Source organism: Panthera tigris, chromosome A3 (genome assembly GCF_018350195.1).
Source record: "Panthera tigris isolate Pti1 chromosome A3, P.tigris_Pti1_mat1.1, whole genome shotgun sequence".
Lineage (NCBI taxonomy): Eukaryota > Metazoa > Chordata > Mammalia > Carnivora > Felidae > Panthera > Panthera tigris.
The window spans coordinates 13,544,084-13,566,136 of record NC_056662.1 but is presented as its reverse complement, the minus strand read 5'-3'; the positions used below and the strand labels follow the sequence as shown (position 1 = coordinate 13,566,136).

The 22,053-nt window shown below is 38.5% G+C and overlaps 1 protein-coding gene across 12 annotated transcripts in view; it reads left to right on the top strand.

The window, feature by feature from the left end:
- NCOA3 (nuclear receptor coactivator 3) overlaps positions 1-22,053 on the top strand; it is a 136,428-nt gene that overhangs the window by 58,651 nt on the left and 55,724 nt on the right. For 11 of the 12 annotated variants that reach the window (XM_042980219.1, XM_042980217.1, XM_042980215.1 and 8 more), the window contains exon 2: positions 11,372-11,453. The exons of the other annotated variant lie outside the window; for it this stretch is intronic. The gene's annotated coding sequence lies outside the window, so the exon portion shown is untranslated. The remainder of the gene's footprint in view (positions 1-11,371; positions 11,454-22,053) is intronic. 12 annotated transcript variants of the gene reach the window in all.

Below are 22,053 nucleotides of genomic sequence, written 5' to 3'. Positions count from 1 at the left end.
GATACTTTTGAAGGCGAGAGAGGAGTTACTTTGTGGAAGTTCCCACATTTTGTGCTTGTGTGGTGTTTCCTCATGTTTAGATTCGGGTACTGCACCTTTGGGGGGAGGAGAACCATAGAAGTGATTTCTTTTTTTTCAGTCTCTTGTGATCAAGAGCCCCATTATTGACGATGCTTAACCTTAACCATTTGGTTGAGATGGTGTCTGCTACTTTGTCCACTGTGAGGTTACTTGTGGGAGATACCTGGTAAGTTTCCTGTGGAGTTTAGAGGTTTTGAGTCTGTGATTATGGAAATAGCCTACTGTTCCTTAAACTTAATGCCCACTAGTTTTAGCATCTGTTGGTGATTCTTGCCTCTTGAATGAATTATTTTTAAAAAATTAAAAAATTGTTTTAATGTTTATTTTTTGAGAGAGAGACAGAGCACGAGTGGGGTAGGGGCAGAGAGAGAGGGAGACACAGAATCTGAAGCAGGTTCCAGGCTCTGAGCTGTCAGTACAGAACTTGACACGGGGCTTTAACTCACATATTGCGAGATCATGACCTGAGCTGAAGAATTGAGCCACCCAGGTGCCCCTTGAACGAATTATTAATATGATTTAGCAAATGGTGATTTTCTAGTTCCATCATTATCTTCTATATTAGATGGCTTTGTTGTAAGGGAGAGCTTTTCCTTTGGGTGTATATTTTCATATTATGAATTCATGAATTTTTAGCTTATTCAAGAGATTATAATCATTTATTTGCCATTATATCTTGGTGCTCAAATTGTATGAGATTTGTCCAGTTGATGATTAGCTTTGATTACATATACGAAAAAAAAAAAACCAACTACAAAAATACGCTAATTTTTAATGTGTTGATCTCCTTAGGCTTCTGGATTTTATAATGTATTTAGGGGAAACTCTCTTTTGCCTTAACTCTGCCTCCCTACTTTTGATCATCTCAGCCCCATGATTTTCTAACCTTTATGGCTTGCCTTCTGATCATTCCATTGCTTCTAAGCACCACACTTGGGGAGTGGCTGGGAATAGAGGGAAAAAGTTGCAGAGAAGAACAAGGAACAGTGTAATGTTTACTGTGCGTAGCCCAAAACACAACCATTAAGGCATGGACACTTTGCTTGTGGAAATTTAACCCTTGGAAATGTATATTCTTTTTTTGTTTTTTAATTTTTTTTTTTTTAACGTTTATTATTGAGAGAGACACACACACACACACACACACACACACACACACACACACACACACACAGAGCATGAGCAGGGGAGGGGCAGAGAGAGGGGGAGACACAGAATCCAGAGCAGGCCCCAGGCTCTGAGCTATCAGCACAGAGCCCAATGCGGGGCTCGAACCCATGAACCATGAGATCATGACCTGAGCTGAAGTGGGACGCTTAATGCGCTGAGCCACCCAGGCACCCCCCCCCCTTTTATATCATACTACCTTACTTATTTTCTTTATGGATGGCACTTAGGTTTTCTGGAAATGTTTGCTCATTTGTTGTTCGTTAATACTCAGTAAAATGTACAAGCTTTTTGATTTTTGGCCTTTGTCCATCTTTAGAGTTTATCCCGTCTCAAAGGCACATGTTAATGCTTTTTAGACTCGGAGCACCTTCCTTTGCCATGCCCAGGGGACTAGGCTGTATGAATTTAAGGACTTCTATGAGGGCCATGTGTATTGTTTAGCTTTGTATCCACAGAAGCTGGAATAGCAGTAGTGTACAATATGGCATCATCTCAGCAAACATTTGTGAAATGATGGATGATTTACATTTATTGTGACTGTGGTAAGCACTGGAATGACAACCTGTTGGTTTTTCACTTGAGAGTTACGGTTGAGGCTCATAGTCCAATGTGATTTTTGTTTGCTTATTTATTTTGGGAGAGAGAGAGAGAGAGAGAGAGAGGGAGAGAGAGAGAGAGGATCCCAAGCAGGCTCTGCACTGTCAGCACAGAGTCTGATGTGGGGCTTGAACTCACTAACTGTGAGATCATGACATGAGCCGAAATCAAGTGTTGGTTGCTTAACTGACTGAGCCCCCCAAGCACCCCAGTCCAATATGGTTTTTAAAGAGCATATGGCATAGTTACATTATTACTGAGTAATGATACCATTGTATATGGTGTAGTACTTTGAATTTTTTGTAATGGAAGTTTTCAGTTGTGCGATGGCCAGTCTGTCTGGTTTGATGCTGTAGAAAATAACTGAAACAAAGTTTTTAAACAATCTGTGACTCTTAGAGAGTAATCCTTAAACTTGTGTCTGTGAACCACTCTGGCAGAGCAAAAGACACTCGGGCCAACATTTTGTTTGTTTTTATTTTATAGCTGATGTTTCCTTTCAGGTTCTATTTTTGACATAGAAGCTGGGTTGGTACAGGAAGACCAGGCAGCTAGCTGCCCTGACCCCGATTGAGTTGGTCTCACTTGCCGAGGAAGGAACATGTTGGGTACTTGGATAAAACCCGGGGAGAGGAATGATGTGGCTGGAGAGGTGAAGGAATGAGTGCACCTCCTTCACCCTGACGTGCATGGCAAGAAGCTAACTACTGCTTAACTCTTTGCTTTGTTTTGAGTTATTTTTGGAAGAACTCATGTGGTCGAGAATAGAATTTGAGGAAAGTTTATCCCCTCCTGAGTGCCTCACAAGGTGTGCTGGTGAGAAGGTGTATGAATGATGAATTTTATTTACCCTTTGTCCATTTTTAGAATTTGTCCCATCTCAAAGGCACGCGATTAAGTCTTGTTGAACCCTTCTGAATGCTTTCCTCTGCTGCGACCAGCAACTAGATTCTCTGAATTCAGGGACTTCTCACATTGTTGGTTTTTTTTTTTTTTTTTTTAAACCTGGTTGCCTTCCTTTTCCTAAAATGATTTAAAAAGCCCTTTACATATATGGAAGGCTCTGTGCCTGTTAATAGTCCTTTTCTGCCAGTCATTGAAAGGTAAAAGACTTAAAAAAAAAATCAAACTGTATAAATTTATTTGAACTTGAGCATCTAACATCTATTAATTTTTTTGTTGAAGTTATTTCAATCAAGATACAATGATGGGGAGCATAAGGGAGGGACAAAATTATACGTACAAAATGGAAACATCATGCGTTGTTAACATGCTGGTGATTAAAAAAGAGACAGGTATTGTGTGTGTTTTTAAAAAATTTTATTTATTTATTTACAAAAATTCATTTATATATTTTGAGAGAGAGAGAAAGAGAGAGAGAGAGAGAGAGAGAGTGAGTTGGAAAGAAAGGGAGAAAAGGGGGAGGGGCAGAGAGAGAATTCCAAGCAGGCGCCACACTGTCAGCAGCTCCAGGCTGGGCTTGAACTCATGAACTGTGAGGTCATGACCTGAGCCAAAATCAAGAGACATGAAACCGACTGAGCCACCCAGGCACCCCAGGTGTTGTTTATTATACAACCACTAATACAGAGGTGATTTTGCTGATTACATGTTTCTGTGGAATGTCATGGTAACTCCATTTGGCAGGTAGGAAAAACGCACACAAAAGCAATTTAATTTATCCAACGTTAAATAGAAAGTTAGAAAATTAGAAGAATCCTATAGATTTTCTTACGCTACCTAATATTTTATCCAGTTAGTTGAGATGTATATAGAACCTCAAAGAGGACTGACAAAGTACTTAGTATAGTTTCCTAACAGTACATAGTAACTGCTCAATTAAATCTTGGCATATAATTATTCAGGGAGAGGATTTGTTCTAGTTACTGGTAATGTTTATTTTGATGATACTTGTTTTTTGAGCATAGAAACTCTGATACTTGTATTAATGTTGGTGAGAGGAAAATTAATTGAATTTCAGCACAAAACTTTAGCAGGTATTTTGCAGTATAGACTTTTGTTTTGGATTTATACTTTCTTGACTTTAGGCTACCCTGGGTTTTAACAAAAAAAATTTTTTTTAACGTTTTATTTTTATTATTGAGAGACAGAGAGATACAGAGCATGAGCAGGGGAGGGTAGAGAGAGGGGGAGACACAGAATCCGAAGCAGGCTCCAGGCTCCGAGCTGTCAGCACAGAGCCCGACACGGGGCTCAAACTCACAAACTGAGACCATGACCTGAGCCAAAGTCGGTCGCCCAACCAAATGAGCCACCCAGGCGCCCCGGCTACCCTTGGTTTTTAGATGGGAGAAATTGAATCTCTGAATCTGTCTTCTTCAGGGGCCTGTCTCTTCCTTTGTAGGCTATTTTGCATAGAGGTCTTATTGTATTAATACTAAGTTTACTTCAGTATTTGGTGGTAGATGATTTGTATAGTATTAGGAGTGAAATGTTTTAATATATTGTTGCAGTGAGGATATATTTTTATTTTGAATTTTTATTTATGTATTTGTTTTTTGAAGATTTTATTTTTAAGTAATCTCTACACCCAACCTGAGGCTCGAATTTACAATCCCGAGAGCAAGAGTTCCATGATCCACTGACAGCGCCAGCCAGGCACCCAGAGGATATTTTTGAAATAATTTTGACGTGAACATTATATAATGATTAAATTTCTGCTTTTAAATACTAATGGCTGGAAATATTTTAATCTTTATATGCCAGGAATTCTGGGATCTTCATGTTGCCCCCTTCTTATACAGCTGCTAGTGTAGATGGAAGTTTATCTCAGTGTTAATAAATGCCATCACCCATTCCCTTCCCCCAATCCTTACTCGGGAGCCTAGTTTGCCTGCAGCTGCAATGGTAGGCATCTTTCAGGAAGTGACCTTGGCTTGTATTAATCAAATTCAGAACACACAGAAAAGCTTCTTGCTAACATGCTGACTTGATGTAAAATTTTATCACATCCATTTTCTTTCAAAATGAGGCCATCTTGTAAAAAGAAGATATACAGAAGACTCCTCTAATTTAATGTATAAAAGACGCTTCTGCAGGCCATGTTAAAAAAAAACTACTGGATTTTAAATGTGTAGATTTTTTTATTGGCAAATATGCATAAACGTCATGAAGGCTTAGGAGTTGTTACTAGAAAATTACTTGTTTTAATGCTAAATTAAAAAACTTTATCTGTATCAAGTTTCTTTATTTACTGATTTAACAACTGACATTAAATTGCTGTGGAAACTTTATACACTATGGATTTATTTTGAATTTCTTTAGCAACAGTTATATATAAAGTAAGGCACTTTTGTATATTAGTTACCTTCGGATGTTCAGAAATGACTAGTTTCTTAATCTTGCTAGCTTGGGTAAGAAAATGAGTTTGTTACGTGAAATCATTTTCTTAGGCAGTGGTAGTGGCTACAGGGGCTTCTAAATAGAAGTTTAAAATTTTAAAGCCAGTAAGACTGCTAAAATCTGACCGCCATGTATTAATGAAAAATATTGCTAACTACCGATTCACACATCTGCTTATTTAGGATTTAACAGATCATTCTGATAGAGTAGTTAACATAGCTGTTTCACTTTTATCATGTAATGCTTCAAAGAAATCTCATTCTTAAATGTAGGATAATTAAGGTGTGTATGGGTACAGATCTTCATTTTACCCTTGCTTAATGTTAAATATAGAATGTTGAAAATAGTATTTAATGGATTAGTTTAGTGATGTTTACTGCATTTGTAGATTTACATAAAATGAATGAATGAATGAATGAATGAATGAATGAATGAATGAATTAGGGAGCAGTTGTGTGTATTGCCAAAGAGATCACCCTTGAGTTTATTGTATGAAAGATCACTCCTTGGTACTAAAGTGTTAGGAGAGGTGAAATATGGGAAAAGAAAGCTTTAAACCTTAGGAGCTATACCTGCATTTTGCTGGATGCAGAGTATGAAAAGGACAGGAGTGTTGCATGTGTATATGAATGATTTGGAGAAGAGGTGGGGAATTTATGTCGATAAAAAATTGGGATGTAGATAAATACTTAAGTGTCTTAATTATCTGAGTTATTTTTAAGGCATTATTGGAAACACAACCAATGTCTTTCATCATATTATAAATTGTTCTTAGAATTGCAGCCTCTTGGAGATAAATCTTTCTCCTTAACCTGCCTAAGTTCACTCTTTGCCTTGATTTGATACTAGCATTAATGATTAGTTTGTTAGATATTACAGGATACAGAAACTGGTTTCAAGGAGAAAGATAATTGCTTGATCATTTCTTCCCTCACATGCCTGCTTAAAATACATGGTCTTAAGTAAAATTGTCACCTTGAACTTAAAAAATGTTCTTTGCCTTCTCCCACTCCTTCCCCCCTCGAAAAAGAAGAAGAAAAAATGAGAAAGAAAAGCCTACCAGGAAAGGAATATATGCAGTTCCGGTAGCCAATGAGTTAATGTTCATTTGCAGCCTGAGGGGTCAGCGTACAGTGTCTGTTTTCTGATTGGCTGCGAAGAGGTGAAATTGAAACCACTGTAAACTTTTGACCCTGTAGCAATTCTTGTGGAACGCCTTCCACTGGTGGAGCCCAGAGCTTCGCTCAGCTCTCCACCCAACCCTCCCACCCCCTTTCCTGTATTTATTTTGTGTGATCGTGCAGTACTGCATGCAGTGTTTCCAAGAGAGGGGAGAGGGAGGCAGCACGAGCACCGGCAGGCGACTTGCTTGCATGGCTGTGTTAGTAACCACGTTGGCGCTAACTGCCGCTCGGCCAAAGATACCGGGGCTTGTTAATAAACTGGGCTGCCGACTGGAGTTTTTAGTTTTCCCCTTCACCTCAAGGTAATTTTAAAAATGCAGAAGGGTTGTATTTACTGCCAGTGCTTATCTGTGGATAGCACCATTGTGTAAGCAGAATTTTCTAGATATGTTGAGTTAAAAATACCTTTCATTTTTAGCAACCTGTATGTATACCCCATTAAAATTTCCTATGTCTCCTGTACTTTTTCCACAAACGGCTAACATTTTACAATTTTTTTTCTTCTTTGCCTTTGTCTTCTATTATAAAGAAAAGGCATTTTGGTTATGATAACTGTGGAAAATAATTATAGAAGTTATCTGTACATTTGAATTTCATTAATTCTCTCTCTGCTGAAGTAAATGGTTTTGGGTTTGTCTTGTTTTGCATTAAAATAGTGCTTTACAGTTACCATAGCAGTCCTCTGAAAAAGGCAAGGTAGTTCATTCTCATATTCTCATTGGCGGGGGCCTCTCGGTGGCTCAGTCATTTGTGGCCGACTCTTGACCTCGGCTCAGGTCATGATCTCACGGTTCGTGAGTTTGAGCCCCATATCGGGCTCTGTGCCGACAGCTCAGAGCCTGGAGCCTGCTTCGGATTCTGTGCCTCCCTCTCTTCCCCTCCCCTCCCTTGCTTGTCCCCCCCCCCCCCCCCCCCAAATTTAAACATACCACTAGTGGCATTCTACACCTGCTTCTCCTTTTCTGATTAGTTGCAGGTACCATATTTTGCTCATGCTTCTGCAGGCCAGTGTAATGCCTGGCCTCTCCTAGGTACACAGGAAACATTCTGTTGATTTAAATGTCTCACAGAAGGTCACCTCAAGAAGCTGGACTTCCAAAACCTAGGTTTTCTGAAAGCAAGGCTTCTGTTTTCACTGCATCATTTAAATTTTCATATTGACTCCATATAGAACTAAACATTTATTGCAACTTACTAAATGACGATGTAGAATAAATTATTATAAATCAGCTTAGTCCTTTCTAGTTTATAGCATGAGATTAGTAATACATGTTAACCCTGCCTTACTTTACTAGATGTGTAATTAGAAATAACCCCCCCCCTCTCTGTGTCAAAAAGACTTTGGTATTTAAAAAAGTTTGTCATCAATATATTACTGGTGTGCACTTGGGTAGCAAATACATTTTACTTATTATTTATTAGAACACATAATAATGGATAAGTAATGGTAAGGAAAAAATTTTTTAAACTGAGTTAAGTTTATACAGCTGCAAAAAAAGTGGCACTTTTATAAATAATTTTAAATCTCCATTTGATTTTTAACTTACACTTGGTTTTTTCTTTTCAGTATAGCTACAAATTTGTTGCAATTGACTGCTGCAAGTAAAATCTGTTGTTACAGTTTTGAAAAATGATATATTATTTTTTTGAGACTATTATAAATAATCTCAACTTCAAGAGAATGTTTTACTTATACCAATATCATGTGAACTTTAACCTGAAATTGATGGGCAAATTTATTCCGTAGTGCTTTGGAGAGGAGTGGGCAACAGCTGACTTGACCAAAGATGGTGATTCCCCATCTCTAGGATTTTTAGGGAAATGAGAGAATCCCTCAGAGCACTACCCACAGTAGCATGGCAGGAACAGTGAGTTTAATATGATGAATAGCAGAATCCTTGCCCCCTTCCATTTTCAACAGCAAAAGAAGAGTCATGTTCATGGTATTCAGTGGCTTCTTTTTGTACTAGTGATGTTGCCAAGCATCAGCATTATATAGTTTGGGTTTTCTTCTGTCAACACCCCTCCCCCAGTTTGATTCTTTGTTCTGGCCTGGAGGCACGTCTTCTCAGACAAGCTATTAACAAAGCTCAGTTTAATTTTTTTTTCTTCCCCATTAGATTTCAAGTGATGCAGGTTTTGATAATGTGGAGCCCATCAATCACATTTTTCGTTAATTCTAGTAGAAAAATTAACCTGCATCTCCCCATATTTAGTATTTTGGGGACACGTCATTTAGTTTTTGTCAGTGTGATTTGACTTGTGTTTGTGATAGACTGAAGTCCAAATTATGAAAAAATTATGCTTATTTTTGTTGAAGGTAAAAAATACAGTCCCAAGAAATCTGCTGGGACTGTTGCCTTTGCAGAACCTTGGTTGTAGACAGGTTAACTCCAGCGTTCCCAGGTTCTATACTTTATAGGATCTAGTGTATAGCACTTTTTATTTACTTATTTTTTAAAGTTTTATTTATTTACCTTTTTAGTAATCTTTATACTCTACGTGGGGCTCGAACTCAGAGCCACGAGATCGAGTCACATGCGCTTCTGACTGAGCCAGCCCGGCACCCCTGTTGTATAGTACTTTTTAGCCTATCTACCCCTGCAGGGTCCTGGTAGGCAAGCCAGTCGTTTGTCTGTGAGTTTCTGGGGACCACTCTAGCCCAACTACACACTTCTTGGGAGGGGAAATTTTGTGGATAGTGTTTCTTTGGATCCCGGGGGTTATGGGTTAGAGTAGCGTGGGTCCACACTCCTTTGGGTGTCCCCACCAGCAGTGGAACACTTGTGTTCATGTAGGCTCTCTTGCCAACTGTCCATACTAGGGAGCAGTACTCGTTTCCTGGGCCAGTCATTATGGTACCACGTACGTTCTGACTCAAATTCCTTTTCCTCCCCACTCATCCTGCTCTGTAGATGCTAACCCTACCCCACGACCTTCCTCCTTCCCCTGGAAAAAGGAGCAAAAACAAAAGAACCATTGCTGAAATGAAACTTGATTTAAAACCAGGCCAGAAAACCTTGGGCTTTCTTAATAGAAGCTCTGCCTTCCTTTCACCCTTCACCTTCTTCTAATTAAATTAGATATCATAAAAATTCAGGTACTAAAACATTGAATTCATTTAGACACTAAAACTAATGATTGTATTTTCTCCCAGTTTTTATTTCAATGTGCTTGGATTTTTTTGTCTTCTCTTTTTGAGAGAGAGGAGAGCAGGGAAAGGGAGGGGGACGCTTAACCAACCGAACCACCCAGGTGCCCCTGTGCTTTGATATTCTTAAATCAGATGTCAGATAGTCTTTTGTTGGCTAATAATCGTTTTTATTTATTGAGCATTTATGCATCAGGTACTGGTAAGTAATTTAAGCATTTCACTTAATGTTCACAAGTGCCTTAATAGGTGTGATCCCCATTTTATAATGAGAAATCTAAGGCTCAAAGCAGTCTTCAGGTTGAGGGGTGCCTGGGTAGCTCCATCGGTTAAGTGTCTAATTCTTGGTTTTGGCTTGGGTCATGATCACGCGGTTTCGTGGGTCCGAGCCCCCACATTGGGCTCTGTGCTAGCAGCGTGGAACCTGCTTGGGACTCTCTCTCTCTGTCCCTCTCTTGCTGCCCCTCCCCTACTCCTGCTATCTCTGTCTCTTTCAAAAATAAATAAACTTAAAATTAAAAAAAAAAATCTTTAAAAAAAGCCTTGAAGTTGAATATCTAGGTCGTAAGTGAAAGCTGGGCATTAAGTCTAGATCTGGTGTACTCCAAACCTTCCACTCTTCAAACCATTATGCTAACAAGTAGTTATATTATCGTGGATTGAAGATGTTTTCCAAGAACCAGCTCTCTTTTGACATCTCCGTTATAAGCCAGAGACTATACTGTAATGAGAAATAGATATGTTAGTAGATATAATAGCTCTTTTTTAGACTTTAATTGCGTGGCATTGATATGCTTACCTGTATGTTCCTCCTTTTCGTTTGTGAACATATGATGTGCTTCCTTCTCACTCCTCAATTTTCTCACCTTTAAATTGGGTTTCAGAAGCGCAACAGACCCTTCGCATGATGCAGATAGGTTCTGGTTGATTGTCCCTCTCTACTCCACGTGGATTGGCCAAGGCTGTGATATGGAACTTGTATATACATAATTTTTTCTTCACCCCTTTCCAACAGACCTGCAAATTCCAGCATGAATGCAATGAACTTTGGGGCATAATTAGGGCTATTGTCTTGATATATACACCTCTAGAGTTGGTGGTAATCAGATTGTTGCTGTATTGTTACATTTGGAAGTTTGTAAGTGAAGGTGAATGTTTTTTTTATTGGCTTACTTTTTTGTTGCATCATAGCCTGCTCTGTATTTCCTCAAGTACAGAGAAGCTGTTTATATGTTCAGGTATTCTATTGCAGATTATTTTGAAGAACTCCTCATTTTCCTTTCCCATTTAAAAATATGTCTTGTTGGTGGCCCAAATGCAGTCTTTACTAGAAGAGGGGGAAAAACATCCATGGTTTTTCTCTCCTTTTTTTCTTCATTGCTTGCTTGCTTGCTTGCTTTATGCATCCATCCACCCACCTATCTGGTAGGTATTTCTGTCTTTGGACTCGGGTATTTAAGCATTCGCTTCTGCCAAGATACCAGTATTGTTTTTAATTGCTAATTGTTGAGTATTTCTTTTGGACAGGAGTTGGTTTCCTCATCTCCTGTTTTGCATTATTCATGTTTACAAACTGTGACACGGTATATTGTATATGCTACACCGGACTTCGTAAACAGAAGTAGTATTGTGTGGCAAAATAAGGCATCACCTCAGATTCCTAGGAGGACTTGTACTTGATAGCATGCTTTGTTTTTGCTTATTTCATGTATGTCCAGAGAAGGGAATGATGGGAAAGGTTAATTTGTGTGTGACTAATAATACTACTTACATGAAGAAAGGGCAATAAAATTCAACATCCCCTCCCCTTTTTTTTTGTTCTCAGGATCAAAATACTTGCTGAACAGTGGAGTCAGAGACCAATAAAAATAAGCTCCTACTTGAACGTCATTTGACTGGTTAGCCAGGTAATTCAGTTTTACTTTGACTCAATCCTTTGTAATTTTGTCTTTATCCTGTGAAGATACCCATTTCCTTTCATTTATTATTTAATCTTAAACTCGTGTTACATGTTTTTATCTTTAACGATAGTATGAGTTGACTGAATGGTCTTAAAATGAGCGAGTGAGTATATGTGTATATTCGTACATATATGTGTATATATACAAACGTAACTTTTTTAGGGAGGCAGGGAACTATGTGTTATGGTTCAACATGCCCACTTTCCCTTCTGTGTGTATATTTCAATGGTGTGTGTTCAAAATCTGAATAAATTCCACTTATTTTTAATATTTCACCTTGTGAGGACTAGTTTCCCCAGTTTGCGTGTGCTGACATATAATAACTCTTTTCCTAACTCCTGTTGCACTAGAATAGGAGAAATGAGAATAGAAAAAGGTGTCTGATAGCCAAGAAAGCAGTTATGCTTTGCTTAGCTAGTTACATTTCTTTTTGTTAGTAATACCATCATTCTTATGGTTAGCTCCGCTTGAAATCTGAGTCATCTTTGGCTCCTCCCTGCCCCCAACCTGATCCATTTAGTAATTTAGTAAACGCGCGATGTCTGGTGTTCTATTTTCATGTCTTCTGTACTTGTGCCACTTTCTGCTAGTATCTTAACTTCCCAGGCCAAGACCCCGTAATTTCGGGCTTGTATTTGTTCACATGTCTCTTTATTCCCTCTTATCTACTGTTTCTAGCACTTGAAATTTTGCTTACACAATTTCCTTACGTACGTCCCTTTTAATTAAGTCTCTGCTATGCTCTAAGCTTTGTGCTGCCATTCCCTGGCTTACGGAAAGAAAAGTACAAACTCCCTTCGCTGACATTTGAAACAGTTCTTTATCTGGGAATCTGGCTAAGCCTCCATCCAGTCTCTGCTCTTGCTATTTCCCCACAAAATCCTTTCATCAATTATGATACATATACATTATATTCTGAATATAGTAGATAACTATCTCCGTAGTATTTATGTTAAAAAAAACCCCTTTTATTTGGAAGTTATTCTAGTAACTTCTGTAAGTTGGAAATTGAGTATAAAAGGACATCTAAATATCCTCTAGCCACATTTGCTCACTTGTTTATTATTTGCATCTGTGTGTGCTGTCACTCCTTCCCACTCTCTCTACTCAGGTAGAGTTCTTTTCTGAATTATTTGAGGGGAAGTTACATATATTGAGCTTCTTTCTGCTAACACTTTGGTATTTCCTAAGAATAGGGTCATTCTCTTATATAACTATTGTACACTTATCAACTTTGTAAATGGACGCTGACACAAATGTATGGTCTGTCTTCCAGTCTGATCAGTTGACCTTAATAAAGTCTGTTAACAGCATTTCCCTTGCTTCCTGTACAGAATCCAATCTGGGGTCAGGTGTTGTACTTAGTTATTATTTCTCTTTAGCCTCCTTTTTCCTGGAATCTTTCCATAGCCTTTCTTTGTCTTTTATGACATTGACATTTTTGAAGAACACAACCCTTCCCCCTTTTAATAGAATAGTCTTCATTTTATGTTTGTCGGCAGTTGCCTTGTGATTAGATTGAGGCTATGCATTCTTGGCTGGAATACTGTATAGGTGATGTGATATCCTGAGAAAGGTGCACAACTTTTGGAGGCACATGATGTCTTTTGCCCCTTATTCTGATGTTAATATTGATTACTTGGCCAAGATGTTGCCAGATTTCTCCACTGTATAGTTTATTTTCCTTCTTTTGCAAGCAATAAGCATTTTATGGGGAGACAGTGCAAGTATGTTTCTCATCACAGTTTGCCCTAGATTTAGCATTCATTGATGATTCTTATCTGATCGAATTTTTCACTGTGATGGTTCCAAAATGGTTATTTTCTGATTCCAGTATTCCTTTCCTACCACCAGTCAGCCCTTGACATTAATGTGTAATCACAAGCCCTGTATATCAGTTTGGACTCATGGATTCCTAGGTTTTGAATTGGTAAATTCATTACCTAATTATTTTGGTTCTCCAGTTGTCCTAGGTTTGGAAAGTGGAACTCTTTTAATCAATCTCTGTGTCCTTGTGGGGAATAGTATTAGAGAGCTAGTAAAATACACATGTTTATACACACATACCTGTATACATAAACATATTTGCACATAAACACATTCATTGTAACATGCATATACATGGGTTAGAAATCGTGACTTTATATCAGTATGTCCAGCTTCACTACCTATCTACAGGGCTCTTTGCACTTATCTTTTCACATTTTTATGTCCCTTTTTTATGCCATGAGAACCTTGGCTCCCAACATTGTCGGTGCATTTACTCATTCGCTCTGTCCTACATACTACATCTAAAATACTTTCAGAATTACTTTGCCCATTTCACCACAATAAACAAACTTACTTCATGTGAGCGGGCAATTTATATGTAGTTCTTCACTTGCTCATAACCCTCTTGCCCAAGACTGAGAATAAATAAATACTGTATTCTTTTAAAAAAATTTTTTTTTTTTCAACGTTTTTTATTTATTTTTGGGACAGAGAGAGACAGAGCATGAACGGGGGAGGGGCAGAGAGAGAGGGAGACACAGAATCGGAAACAGGCTCCAGGCTCCGAGCCATCAGCCCAGAGCCTGACGCGGGGCTCGAACTCACGGACCGCGAGATCGTGACCTGGCTGAAGTCGGACGCTTAACCGACTGCGCCACCCAGGCGCCCCAATAAATACTGTATTCTTAAATTGCTTGAATCAGCTCTCCTTTCTCCCTCCCCTCCCCTCCCCTCCCCTCCCCTCCCCTCCCCTCCCCTCCCCTCCCCTCCCTTCCCTACTTTTACTTCCTGCTCTTTCTTTCTGCATAAGGTAGTTACGGTATTCGTTCGAAATAAAATCAGGTTCATTTATTTGTTTGAGTTTCAGGGTTTTGTTAATGCTCATTCTCATTCTCATTCTGATTGTCTATTATTTTTATTTTTCCTTTACTTTTACTTATGCTTTTTAATATTTCACCTTGTGAGGACTAGTTATAATATACTAGCAGAAGTATATTTATACTTCTGTCTGTCTGTCTGTCTGTCTGTCTGTTTCTCTCTCTCTCTCTAATTAGGCCTCACACACAGTGCGGAGCCCAACGTGGACTTAACTCACAACCCTGAGATCAAGACCTGAGCTGAGATCAAGAGTCCGATGCTTAGTTGATGGAGCCACCCAGGCACTCCTGATGGGATTTATTTTTTGAATTTGTAGAAAACGAACATGGTTTCAAAAGTTAAAATTATACAGAAGATACACTTCCCTTCTGTATTTTTTCCATCCCATTTCCCTCATTTCTCATAGGTAACCAACCTCACTGTTCTGAGTTCAGCCTTCCCTGCATTTCTTTTGGTAATCACCAGCAGATACATGTTATTTTCTTTTTACTTTTTGTTTACACAAAAATTGTAGCATGTTGCACATACTGTTTTGTGCTTTGCTGTATTTTTTTTTTTTTTTAATTTAAACAGGATAAAATAAAATTTAATAGGCATACATACTGGGAATCCACACAGACGTAGAATTCTGTGTATTTTGCTGTTTTCATTTATTAATATCTCCTGGAAATAGACCATATCACATCAAAGGGATCTTTCCCATTCATTTGTAAAAATCGTGGTAAAATTTAGGGATGCCTGGCTGGCTCAGTTGGTGGAGTGTGCAACTCTCTTTTTTTTTTTTTTTGAAGTTCATTTATTTTGATCAAGAGAGCATGTACTCGCATGCAGGGGAGGGGCAGAGAGAGAGAGAGGGTGAGAGAGAATGCCAAGCAGAGTCCCCACTGTCAGAGCCCTTGACAGATTGACACGGGGCTCAATTTCACACCGTGAGATCGTGACCTGAGCTGAAATCAAAAGCTGGCTGCTTAACCAACTGAGTCACCCAAGTGCCCCAGTGCACCTCTTGATCTTAGCGTTGTGAGTTCAAACCCCATGTTAGGCCTAGAGCTTACTTAAAAAAGTGGTTAAATGTATATAAAACTTAAAATAGCCATTTAATGCATTAAATACATTCACATTCTTTTGTGACTATCACACCATTCACTTCCAGAACATTTTTCATCTTTCTAGAATGAAACTCTATACTCTTTAGAGTGATAATTCCTTCTCCCTCCCCCAGCCCCTGTCTCATCTATTTTTTACATAGTTTTCATTACATGCATATTGCATAGTTTATTTAGCAGCATCCTATGTATAGGTATATAGGTTGTTTCCAGTATTTTGTGATGAAAATAATGCTGTAGTGGGTAACTTTGTGAATATACATTTTTGTGTTTTGGGAATGTACCTTCATGATTGATGAATTCTTAGAGGTGAGACTGCTGGGTTAAAGGGTAAATGTGTATGTTGTTTTTGTTAGATATCATTAAATCACAGTGAGTCCATAAGGATTACACCATTTGAAATTCCAACGAGCAGGGTGGGAGAGCCTATTGTGTTTCTCCATAGTCACACTGTAAAAGCCCTTTCACTTCACAGGGTATAGTTTTTAGATGCATCCACATCAATGCATGTAGCAGTAGTTTTTTTAAATTTCTGAGTAGTATTCTATTGTGGGAATATACCACAACTTTTAGTTTCTGGTTTTTGGCTATTATGATGAATAAAGTTGCTGTGAACATTCAAGTACAGGTCTCTGCATACATCCCCCCCCCTCCCCCTTGAGTAAATAGAATTGCAGGGTCTTAATGTCAAGTGTATGCTTAGCCTATCTATTTGTTTTTGTTTAAGTTTTTTTGAGAGGACAAGTATAAGCAGGGGAGGGGCAGAGGGAGAGAGAATCTCAGGCAGACTCCATGCCCAGCCCTGAACCAAATGAGGGGCTCGACTCCATCACCCTGAAATCATGACCTGAGCTGAAATCAAGAGTCAGATGCTCAACCCTCTGAGCCACCCAGGCACCCCTCAATTTTTCATTTCAATTCTAATTAGAAGACATAGCTTTTATTTATTTGTTTTTTTTGTTTCAATTTTTAATTTAAATTCTAGTTAAGTGTATGCTTACCTTTATAAGAAAATGTGAAACTCTTCTGAAGTGACTATACCCCTTTTATTGCACCTGCAAGGTAAAAGTTAAGTTTGTATCGTTCCTATTGGGTATTTTCACTTATTAAATTTCAACCATTTTAATGGGATTGGTAGTGTTATTGCATTGTGGCTTTAATTTGCATTTCCATGATGAGTAATGATAGAATAGTTTCTCATTAACCACATTTATCTCTTCTTTTATAAGGTGTCTATTTAAATGTTTTGCCCATTTTTAAAAATTGGGCAGTTTGTTTTCTTATTGTAAAGTTTAAAAAGAATATATATTCTGGCTACAAATTTTTACCAGATACCTTTTAAGGGTAATTTCATCTTTTTTTTGTCCTTCCTTTTTATTTTCTTAATATTTTGGAAGTACAGGCATTTTGAATTTTCAAGTACAATTTATCAGATTTTTCTTTTGTGATTAGTGCTTTTTGATGTATTAAGAGATCTTTGCCTCCCCATAGGTTATGAAGATCTTCTCTTCTGTTTTCTTGTAGAAGTTTTTATACTTTTAGCTTTTATATATAGGTCTGTGATTCATTTTGATTTAATTTTTGTGTATGGTGTGAAGAAAGGATTGAAGATCAATTTTTAAAATGTGGGTATTCTGTTCCAGAGCTGTTTATTGGAAAGATTAACCTTTTTCCATTGTATTGTCTTGGTAACTTAATCAACTGCCTGTATACACGAGGATCTTGTTCTGGTCTTTTTTCCCTTCCACTGATCAATCCTTATGCCCACATACATTGTCCTGATTACTATAGCTTTTATAGTAAGGTCTGAAAGTAAGTGATGTGAAATTTTCAACTTCTTTTTTGGTGGCGATTGCTTTGGCTAATCCACGGCTTTTGCATTTTGATACTAATTTCAGAATCAGTGTGTGAATCCCTACAATTTTTCAATCACTCTGAGAAACTGCCCTGCTGGGACATCCTGAATTCTGGTCATTGTCTTGTCAATTCAAGATTGCTGGGCTCTTTTTGGGTCCCTCTTTCTGTGCTGTGATGTGGAAATTGCTTTCTAGCAGAAAAGACTGGGTACTAGCAGTTGCCCCTTTCTCCTCAAATGTTTCCCTAATCTCCGGGACAACAGTTTTTCACTGCCTGTTCTCTGATATCTGAATATAGTTTGTTCTTATGATTTGTCTTGTTCACAGTAGGATGAGAGTTTGTTACTCTCTCGAATTAAAGCAGAAGTCCCATAGCTGATTCTTGAGTTCATTAAAAAAAGGCTCTCCTCATGCTTTGGCTGAGTTACAGTGTTTTTTTTTTTTTATTTTTTAACATAGGTGCAAAAATATGTATTTGTTAAAAGTGTCTTTGAGCCTTTTTTTTTTTTTTTTTTAAAGTAAGCTCTGTGCCCAATGTGGGGCTTGAACTCATGACCCTGAGAGGCAAGAGTTGCATGTTCTACCAACTGAGCCAGCCGGGTGCCCCTGTGCATATTTTATGGAGCAACTTTTGAGGCTACAGGATTAATTTCTGTCTGAAAGTTTTCCTGAGGAAGATAGGGTTGATGTTTCCAAGTCTCTTTTATTTGTTCTTGTATCTCGGGACTAGGAAACCAATCCAAACCAACTCTCGGTACCAGATTTCACGTATAACCATGAGGGAAATCATCTCTTTTCCAGGTTCCCTAAAGTTACTAAGTCTTGGGCCTCTCTGAACGTAACCTTCCTTCCACCTTGGTTCCTAAAAACTAAGAATAGGTACCAGGCTCATATGCATTGACTTATGCGCAGTCTTTGTTTGTTAATGGTAGGCTTTTCATGCCTGATTAAATGAGAATGGTTCTCTCAGTTATGACCATTCAAGATAATGGTCTCAGTTGTCCAATGAATTACCCTGGTAAATCGATTGACAAATTTTTACTAAACCTTTGCAAAACAATGGCATGGAAAGTAGAGAGGAGAGTCTTTACTTTTTTATTCAGGAGCATGCCTGCACATGCACGCATCCACTTCTGACATTTGAAGAGTTAGAATCAGGTGCCACTTTAAAGTGTTTTCAGTTTGGGGACGCCTGGGTGGCTCAGTCGGTTAAGCTTCTGATTTCGGCTCAGGTCATAATCTCTCGGTTCATGGGTTCAAGCCCTGTGTGGGGCTCTGTGCTGACAGCTCAGAGCCTGGAGCCTGTTTCGGATTCTGTGTCTCCCTCTTTCTCTGCCCTTCCCCCACATGTGCTCTGTCTCTGTCTCTCTCTGTCTCTGTGTCTCTCTCTCAAAAATAAATATTAAAAAAATTAAAAGCAAAAGTGTTTTTAGTTTGGGTAAGTGTAATTTGTTAAATTGAGGGCTAGAGGTAGATGAAAAAGAAAAAGGGGCTTTCTCATTTACCCATCAGAAAACATTAAATAATAATCCAAATCAAACAGCAGTTAAATTTCTTCACTAAATTTCATTCAGTCCTATGTAATTCTGTTTTGCTTATTCATCTTTTTCTGTAGTCTGCTCTAAAGAAGTCATCTCCTTTAGGTGTATAAAGAGATCTACACATTTTAAATTGTCCTCTAGTACATTTGTAAAGTTGTGGAAGTTCCCTTAGCTCAGTAGTGCATTAGCCAGAGTCTGTTTCCCGAAATATCAAGATTTAAAACTACTTTGTACTGTCTTGTCCGTGAGGATCTTAGACTTGAGAGCAAATCGCAGAAGGAAAGAGAACCACCTGTTTGGCAAAAGACGCTTTTGATGCTCTTCATTCATTCTTATGGATGAGTTTTCACCTGCTGTCCTTTCCCCTTAGTCCGAAGGATAGATATCCTTTTATTTACTGAAGTGTCTGTGGATAATTGTCTCAACTTTTATCTGGAAATGTTTTTATTTCACATTAACTTTGAAAGACTGTTCACTGGTTGTAAAATTGTGGCTTGACGGTTTCTTATTTCAGCACTTTATCTATCTATCTGAAATGTTTCTTGAGTGATTTCCCATGCATCTTGATTCAGGGTGCTACGTGCTGCTTCCGTCTGAACACGCCTCCTTCTGTGAGGCTGGCAAAAGACAGCGGTGTAGCCAGCACACAAGACTGTTGTTGATGCATGGCCGAGGACGGCGGTGGTTTTATAGCATCCTGGGCACTTCGCTTCCATGAAGCAGGAGTTGGGGTCCCGCACCAGGTGCTACTTCCTGTGGTGCTGCCTCTCTTCTTCCCTGGAGGAACGGAGCAAGTCTTTTGTAAGGGGCATGTCCTCGTGGGAGGTAGTCCCCACCGGAAGGTAGTGCAGGGCTTTAAAGATGTTGTTCCATTGTTTTATTGTTGTGTCCGAAAAGGTGACTTTTATCCTTGTTCCTCTGTATGTATGGTCTTTTTTCCCCTGTGGCTACCTTTAAGATTTTCTGTTTTTAAATGGTTAGACTCTGGTCTAGGTTTCTTTGTATTTGTTTTCCTTGGGATTCTTTGATCTCCTTCAGGGTTTAGATTGGTGTTTTGAAAAAGTTGGGTGAGGAAGTTTGGGCCATTATTACTTCAAGTATTTTTTTCTTCTTCATTCTGACTTCTGTGACTCCGATTACATGTTTGTTAGACCATTTGATATATATATATTTTTAATGTTTATTAATTTTTGAGAGCGAGTGACAGAGTGAGAGAGTGAGAGAGAGAGAGAGAGAGAGAGAGAGAGAAAGAGAAAGAGAGAGAGAGAGAGAGAGAGGAAGGGAGAAAGGATGAGCCGGGGAGGGGCAGAGAGAGGAAGACACAGAATCCAAAGCAGGCTCCAGGCTCTGGGCTGTCAGCATAGAGCCCGATGCGGGGCTCAAACTCACGAATGGCAAGATCATGACCTGAGCTGAAGTCGGCTGCTTAACCAACTGAGCCACCCAGGTGCCCCTTGATATATTACATATACTTAAGGCTCTGTCCATTTTTCTTCAAAATTTTTTTTTCTTGCCTGGTCAGTTACTTTTTCTGTCATTTCCAATCTGAGTAACATTCAAAAATAAGATGCTTTTACATCTCATCTTGTTCTTATGACCCACTGTAGAAAGGGCCTTAAGAAAAGCTAACGGAGGAGCATCTGGTAGTTCAGTGGCTTAAGCATCCAGCTCTTGATTTTGGCTCAGGTCATGATCTCGCTGTTCATGAGTTTGAGCCTCCTGTTGGCTCTGCGCTAACAGCAGCCTGTGCCCTGACAGCGTGGAGCCTGCTTGAGATTCTCTCCTTCTCTCTTGTCCCTGCTTTGCTCACGTGCATGCATTCTCTCTCTCTCTCTTTCAGGATAAATAAATAAAAATTAAAAATAAAAAAGCTAATCTTTGAGATGACATTCCCCAGCAGTGAAAAAATGTGTAGGGTTATTCAAAACAAATTCATCTTTAATGACAGAAGTTTTAAAACCATGAGTTTTTGGGCTCTCAGGCTATGGTATCTCATGATCTTGGAAATTAACTCTTTGAAGTATAGTCTCTTACCAGTGTCTTTTACTTCATGAAAATTTCTCAAACCAATTTTTGTGTCATCTTAATTAAAATGAGAGCACTGTGTAGTTGGATAAAGGAATGAAGACATTGCCAAGGTCAGGGTAGTTAAGTGGCTTTATGTCTCATTTTACTAACATTCTAGTTTCTAAAGTTCTGTAATAACCTTCTAAAGAATTTTGATGTTAAAAATATTAGTAGCATATGAATGGCATTCTAAATTGTAAGGACTGTATCTCTGTCCTTCAGTTTAGTTCAAAATTGAATTACTAAAGTTTAAAGATAACTTTTAATGATAAATTCTGTTTTATTATGCCTTATAATTAAAATGAATCCAGCTCATGGATATCTTGTAAAGCAGCTAGTATTTAAAAACCAACAATTTCAGGGAGTGCATGATGGCTCAGTTGGTAGAGCATGCGACTCTTGATCTCAGGGGTGTGAGTTCAAGCCCCACATGGGGCATGGGGCCTACTTAAAATAAAAAAAAAAAAAAAAATTAAGAAAACTGCTTTTAGGTTTCTATTTTACATATGTAGAAAAATTGACATTTGTTAATTTCATCAATTGCCTGCTGAGATATAACAACCTTTAAATATAAAGCTTGAAAACCCAGTCTGTCAGAGTTGGTTTTTTTTTTTTTTTGCTTGGAAGCTAGGAGTCTCAACTTGACATCATCAGTTTCCTTATATAAGGATCAATTTGCTTGTTTTATAGAACATCATAGGTTGTTTCCAGTTTAAGTTTCTATGATTGATGGATCTCGTTCCTCATTACAGAGCCTTTAGTTACCCTCCTGTGTTTCCCCACTGCATGCTGATTATACTTAAATAAAAACGTTGATAAGGTGAAGATAGTTAAAACTATTTTCAAAGACATGTACAGGGATGAGTCAAGAATCTATAGTTATTGGTGATCACCTAAGAGCCATCCATCAGTCTTAACTGTTTTCTTTTTTTTGAAGACTGGTAGGAGTTAAAAAAAATTTTTTTTTAACGTTTATTTATTATTGAGAGAGAAACAGAGCATGAGCATGGGAGGGGCAGAGAGAGGGGGAGACACAGAATCTGAAGCAGGCTCCAGGCTCTGAGCTGTCAGCACAGAGCCCGATGCGGGGCTCAAACCCACGAACTGC